Source organism: Amblyomma maculatum, chromosome 9 (assembly GCF_055883805.1).
Source record: "Amblyomma maculatum isolate TAMU_Amacu chromosome 9, ASM5588380v1, whole genome shotgun sequence".
Classification (NCBI taxonomy): Eukaryota; Metazoa; Arthropoda; class Arachnida; order Ixodida; family Ixodidae; genus Amblyomma; species Amblyomma maculatum.
In genome coordinates, this window is record NC_139352.1 from 33,426,720 (window position 1) to 33,432,651 (window position 5,932).

Sequence of the window (5,932 nt, forward strand, 5' to 3'; positions counted from 1 at the left end):
AAGTTTTCTTGAAAAACAATGCACATAAAGTTATTTCAGTTAGATTGCCCACTCGGTGCTCTATAATGAACTGCCCAGGCTGTTTTAAATTGCTCAATCATAATAAGAAGAAAAATTATTTGTACAAAAAAAGGTCTTAATTATGCATTTCAAAGATCATAAAAATTTACCTAGTATAGGTATCAAAAAACTGATTGCATATTTCGTAACAGAAGCTCACTTGATACCAGTTGTACAAATTTCAGCCATCTAACTTCATTATTAAAAAAAAAAAAACGTTTTTTCGAGGAGCGTCTCTCCTTAAGTGTTTGACTGCCCGTATGACTTTTTCTGTTCTCGTCGTATCTTGCTCCTGTCATAGATTGTATGCTTTGATTGCTTCTTTGCCAAAAGGGTTGAGTTCGACTTTGTGTTTACACTCCTCGTTGCATCCTTGGTTTGCATCAGCTTCTTATCCTGCTGTTCTATTTTTTCTTACTTTGTGTCATCCAAGCTAGTAATTAAATGTTTTTGCGTATTCTGCACCCTCCTCGAACTCTTTCTTTTCATCAATGCACAGACACACAGGAACTCTACACATTCTGACTGGCTTTAATTCTGTTTTCAAACGCTGATGCCAAGGCCAGCTTCTAGCAAGAAAAATTTCGGCTGCAAAAATTTTTTTTAACTGCCTGGTTTTCGAGACATTTTGGTCCCTTAAGGGTCTGAAAAATCGTTAGGCGGCTGTAACTCCAAGGTACTGCGGAGACGTAATGCTATGATCTGACCAATGCACAATGCTTTTAGGTCAGGTGGAAATCAGATATAAAGAGAGCATTCTTAATGGCATCAAGGTTTCAATACATTTTCAGGGGTATCAGGCACGCAAAGGACACTGCAAAAGTATTGAGGGATGCTTCTAAGGCAAGCTGGCAAAGGCAAGGCAGTGCAATGTTGACACGGTAAGAACGTAGTATCTCAATGGCTGACTCAAAGGTATGGAATGGTCTCTCAAGGTATAGATGAAGTGTTACAATGTACGAACAGCCTGCGCAAACGCATGAACATCATGAGACAAGTTAGAGCCGATCTCCTGCATCAACCAGTGGATAACGAACGTCCGAACATCCCTAGTAATAACAACAAAACACCAAGAGCTCCATTGGAGAAGTGTATTAAAAAGGTGAGAACTTTTCTGCTCAAAGCCCAAGTGAAGGCAAAGATACCCAAATTATCAATTAGAAAAGTTCAAATTCTTGCTTCATTTCAAACTTAGATGCCCAAAATAGCATATCAGTCTTTCTTTTGAGATATCATACATTGCTTATATTCCTTACCTAGAAGGGAAACATGAAGCACAACAATGTCAGTTCACGTTCCCCTAAATCAGTGAGTACTGAAATAAAGTAGGCAAACGAGCTGTGCAGGCTGAGGTACGGCTGGATTCAGGGTGCCAGGAGAACTGACGAAACTTCTCCTACAAACCCATGTATGCCACAGAACTTAGTTTGAGAGCTCCTGTTCTAGTGTAAAGTTAAATTTCAACAATTTGAACACGAGTGGCAAAAATTTCGGCATGATACAACAAATTCGTATAATTCCATGGCCACAGTGCACTGTATAAATTGCTGCAAAATTTAGGACTTCCAAGCAGTTTCTAGCACCACTATGGAAGATAATGCATAAGCTGTGATCATGCCCTCATAACTGGCAACACCACAGTTGATAGTAATGCTGTACGCACCAATGCAATCAGTGGCGGTAAGCGGCCCGCATAGCACCACCGTCACGATCACTATTCCCACCGTGACACGCCTTGAGTAACGAGCTGTAGCCACGCATCTGTAAATAAACTGCATCACCCGTAAATAAACCTACGTGAAAGCATTTTCGTGCTTCCGCATATGGATTTTTTTGTGCGTTGAGTTACATATAATTTCGGATGATACCAATTGTATTTTGCAATCCCTCATCATCAAGATTTGCATCATCAAAATTCTCCAGTACACAGTCCTCCTCCATAACCACAGTTTCCCTTGCTAGATTGCCTTCAATCCATTTTCACGGCCTTTGCGCTTTGGTTGCCACTGAGTGCAATTTCAAAATACAATTGTTTTGTCAGAATGTACTGCAACTTAAAGCTGGTGGTTCCTGATATGTTGCTTTTCTTTGAAACGTCTCGCAACAGAAACGAGACAGTTGGCTGAAACCATCATGAGACACCCACCTGAAATATCCGAGGTTTTGGATGCACCACGGCTTACCTAACTGGCAGGCAATATTCATGGAAAGGATGCCAGTTGTATATTTGCAGGGACACCACCATGCGGCCACGCTTGAATGTCCACTCGGTTGCTCGGCAGCGAGAAAGGCCATCACTGAACCCAACGCCTGCATCCATCCAGGCATAACTGAATAATTTAACCACGACAAGCATACAAGAACTTACCACTCCATCTCTAAAAGCACGCTAAATTTACATGGATAGTAAATTATCAAATACATGCAGTAGTCCCTGAAAGTTCTTTTGCCTCATCCAAGTGGTCTAGCATCCCTTGAACAAATGCATTCAACATTGCACTCCCTTCATCAACACTTTCGTGTCCTTTACTTGTGCGACTACTAGCCTAAGTAAATTTAAATTGCATTCCATGCCACTAAAACACCCTGCTAAGGATTTTTTTTTTACAATACCTAAACGAGATGTACATCTTGTACAGCAGCCTTTTTTTTTTTTTTTCAGTCAGCGACATTGATTCTTATGTGTCAGTATTAGGGAGCTTCTGTGTCTGTGCCCATCAGTAGACTAAAAGAAATACAACAAGCAAGTTCAAAAACACTTTTTGAAGCACAGTGGGAAGGAAACAGCTCCCTAAATCTGCTCTCATCCCTGCAGAAACCAACAGGAATCATCAGTAGACTAAAAGAAATAGAATAAGCAAGCTCAGAAGCACTTTTTGAAGCACAGTGGGCACGGAAACAGCCCCCCAAATCTGCTCTCATCCCAGCAGAAACCAACAGGAATTATCTCCTGACCAAGAATATGAAGCAGAACAAATTGCTTAGCACATTGCCTAAGTATGGCTTGCTGTTACTGCGCCCACTGGCACAAAAAAGCTTCAAAGGTTTCCATACCACTCAGTCCAATCCCATGCAGCGACCTCACACTCAGAGCAGACGATCTACGGATGATGCATAAAATTCCAGGTGCTGATAATACCCCAAGTTTTTCGACCGGTCGGAAGATTTCGTCACTACAAAGTGCTTCATCCTGAAGAAATGCTACAACCTGGAAAACAAAGCAGAACAGATCACTGGTACCTATCGCTGCTGCCATTACTTATTCGATTTGCACAGGACAATTGTTGATATAGAACATCTTACTACAAGGTTACATTACAACCAGCTCCTAAATTTCACAAAAATCTGCAAAAATAAACTCAAACATAGGGAAAGACAAGCTGACATGCATCTCAAGGTGCCACCAAAGGCAACCACCGGTCTGCGTGCATTCTCCAGTGACAGGTCAGGGTGGTTGCTTGGAGAAGTAATTTCACAAGTTATCTTTTTCTTTTTATCCAAACCAAGGAGACGCAGCAAAGGGCAATTTACCACCAAACTGGGAGGTGTGCTCTCCACGCAAGACAATAGCACGGCGTCAACTAGCAATCACACACTCATCTGTCGCAAGAGAAAAACGCATGCAAACCACCTGCGCACGTTGTTTTACAAAGGCAGTGCACTACGGCTGACTTCAAATTGCTACAGGCGCCAATGAACCAGTGTTCAGACCAACTTGTCATAAAAAGCACAAGTTCATAGAGAAAGCGCGCACGTGCAACGCGCCACACACACCTTGCCACACAAGAGACAAAAGCACAAAAGCCACAACAACCGACAAAAGCAACACAACAATCTGGAATACCTGGACAGATGGAAGTTAGAAGCATGTTATCATGTTAACTCTATGTTTACAGCGTCTTTTCTATATAAAAATAAATAAGACACCACCTTTCAAGCTACCACATTTTCGTGCCTAAAAAAAAAAAAAAATGTAATTTTCTTGTTTTTCGTCATGCTTTCGGCGCATGCGCAGTAAGTGTTAGGCTCTGCTCAGCGCGTCGTCTGCTACTATATCTGCTACCCAAGACGCGTCCCGCCCTAATGGCTGACTGATCGAAGACGCTTCGAGCGAAATTTGCGGGCAGCCGCATGCGGCTTCAACGCTGAAGGGTTGAAAGCTTCGTCTATTAGAGCACATTCCCAAAGCTTATATTTGCACCGCCTCCCTGGCCTGAAATGGAGAGTTTTTTTCTTCCTCCATGACCAGACCCCTCGCACTGCATCCTTATATGGGATATGTGATTGGCGTGCAGAGCGTGCCGTACCGGCCGTACTTCACCTGCCGCTACCTCCGCTCAAGGAAGTTAATAATGTTGGCGCAACAGCATATGAGTCAGCACCATCTAGAAGACTTTTATGTCATTGTCGGAATGCGCTTTTCTTGCATAAAAGCAATAACTCTGTGTCAAATAGTTCGTTTTCAAACAAATACGAACTTGAATTTTTCCAGTACGTATGTCCTCAAATCTAATCGCTATAGCAAGAAAAACAAGAAAATAAAGCGACCTAAAGATCTGTAACGGGTATTCCACAAGACAGTGTTCACTTAAACGGCACTGGTCGTTTTCTTGTTTTCATCGCCCGCCGGGGTGGCGCAGTGGCTGATGTGAATACCGCGTACAACCACTGCGCCACCCCGGCGGGCGATCAAAACATTAACGACACACTAGGCAATATACATGAATGAATGTCAAGATCAGCCAGCGTTAGATAGGCCTCATCACATTAAGAACTCCCTCAGCGACAACAAAGGCTCGACCCTTGAAAGCCCTTCGGGAGGTTCTGCAGACACTTTTTGGATGGAAATAAACCACTTCATACTCTATATAAAATAAATTTGAGCAAGTCTGGCCTCCCTGTTACAGTGATATAGCCTGCCATTCTGGTATAGTCACTATAATTCTGGTATATACATTCTGGATCGCATTATATTGCTTATGGGCACGGTCCGGATCGTGAAACGTTCTTCATAATTTCGCTTGTCTACAGTGAGTCAATGGCTTGGCGCCACATTTGTATGTATCGGATACTAAAATAAGTCAGTCGATTAGGGTGACGTCTAGATGTATCAAATACTAAATAGCTAATTGAATCAGTCAATTAAGCTGACGTCACGAAACCTGGTCAAGCTAAAGAAGGGCGCGGAATTTGAAAGTACTAAAACTAAAAGTTAAGTCAGTCCACGAGGGTGAAAAGCAGGCGAGTATGATGAAGCAGATTGCCGATGGAAGCGGATTAGGCGGAGCACAGAGACATACTTCCGTCCTCGCCGGCCGCCATTAACATGTGTGCCCGAACTACATCCACTTGGATATTATGTGCTGCAAAGGATTTTCGTGATGTTCTGTGGAATACTGCGCTACTTGATATACAGAGACAAATGGAAGACGACACACGAATGAAGCGCAAAGTCGTCTTCCATTTGTCTCTGTATATCAAGTAGCGCAGTATTCCACAGAATGATCAACCAACTGGCCCCCGTGTTTGCATTATTGGCTACGATTTTCGTGACTTTTTTACGTGTTTTGTGCCGGACTTGAACCGCGGCCGCACAGTGGATGTGGGCGGCCTGCGGCTCCGCCATGTCGAAGACGCCGACCTCAGAAGATCCCAGCTCCTCGCCTCACAACCAAGCAAGACACGACCTACTGTATAATGTGCTATGGACACACAAGAATTTTCGGCCGGGATAGGCGCAGATGGCTCCACCATGTCGGAGACGCCGGCCTTGGAAGACGGCGCTACTCGCCTCGCAACCAAGCAAGTGACGCTCCTATGGACACACAAGAATTTCGTCTGGGATAGGTGCAGATGACTGAAAAATCCGGCT

The 5,932-nt window shown here is 43.4% G+C and overlaps 1 long non-coding RNA gene across 5 annotated transcripts; it reads right to left on the reverse strand.

Annotated features, from left to right (window-relative positions):
• Positions 1-289: 289 nt before the first annotated feature.
• LOC146178795 (uncharacterized) lies at positions 290-4,031 on the reverse strand. Of its 5 annotated transcripts, none has more exons than XR_014700656.1 (3): positions 3,991-4,031; positions 3,115-3,268; positions 290-2,370 (listed from the first exon to the last, which is right to left on the reverse strand). It is a non-coding gene; the product is annotated as an uncharacterized LOC146178795 (long non-coding RNA). The 5 variants fall into 5 exon arrangements; XR_014700652.1 differs by having other exon boundaries at positions 3,905-4,014; XR_014700654.1 differs by lacking the exon at positions 3,991-4,031 and adding an exon at positions 3,835-3,896.
• Positions 4,032-5,932: the final 1,901 nt, after the last annotated feature.